This window comes from Priapulus caudatus, unplaced genomic scaffold (assembly GCF_000485595.1).
Source record: "Priapulus caudatus unplaced genomic scaffold, Priapulus_caudatus-5.0.1 Scaffold5002, whole genome shotgun sequence".
Lineage (NCBI taxonomy): Eukaryota > Metazoa > Priapulida > Priapulimorpha > Priapulimorphida > Priapulidae > Priapulus > Priapulus caudatus.
In genome coordinates, this window is record NW_014582063.1 from 7782 (window position 1) to 8739 (window position 958).

Genomic DNA, 958 nt, shown 5'->3' on the forward strand with positions numbered 1-958 from the left:
CAGCTACATAGCTGTATGAGTGGACAATAGGTGTTCACGAAACGCTGCCCTACTTTTGTATAAAACCGAAAGCGAAGGCGTCACATGTGATTTAAGGATGATTTGCGTGATGTACGTCTCGCCCGCGGTCTAGAGAAAACGATGCTGAAAAGCACATGTATGTGGACCGCCATTTGATGTTAGACGGCCGCCAACGCCGTTACGTATCACATTCACCGTGTGCACGCAGCACAGGACCATACCGCGCGCGCGTCTATGCTTACTGCAGTCATGACGTAACAATGATGTCTTTAAGCGGGCTAGATCTCACGTGAAGGCGGCCCACGTGACCGCGCTCGGCGTTTTTACCTTGTTCTAATTAAGAGAGGCCGCTTGTGAATCAGCGTCGGCGACGTTTGTTCTGCATAAGAGAGACACCCCGACTGAGGGAATCTGCAGGCAAGATGATGTATCTATTGTGCGAACGTATTGAGCAACAGCGGAGGCATCTAGGTCATTAGTCATTATCTGTCTGTTCCGCGTCTTTCTCTCTTGCGAACGGACGTACACACGCACATACAAGCACACATACCTACGCACGAACACTCATGCACGCACGCACACACAAGCACACATACCTACGCACGAACACCCATGCACGCACGCACACACACACAAGCACACATACCCACGCACGAACACCCATACACGCACGCACGCACGCACGCACGCACGCACGCACGCACGCACGCACACACACACACACACATACACACGTACAAATCTCGTTGTACAACTCTTGTCTCTCATTCCCTGTCTTACTCCCCCCCCCTGTGTGTGTGTGTGTGTGTGTGTGTGTGTGTGTGTGTGTGTGTGTGTGTGTGTGTGTGTGTGTGTGTGTGTGTGTGTGTGTGTGTGTGTGTGTGTGTGTCTACGTACTTACTTATACTATACGTACTACGTACCGTCCGTTCCTTCC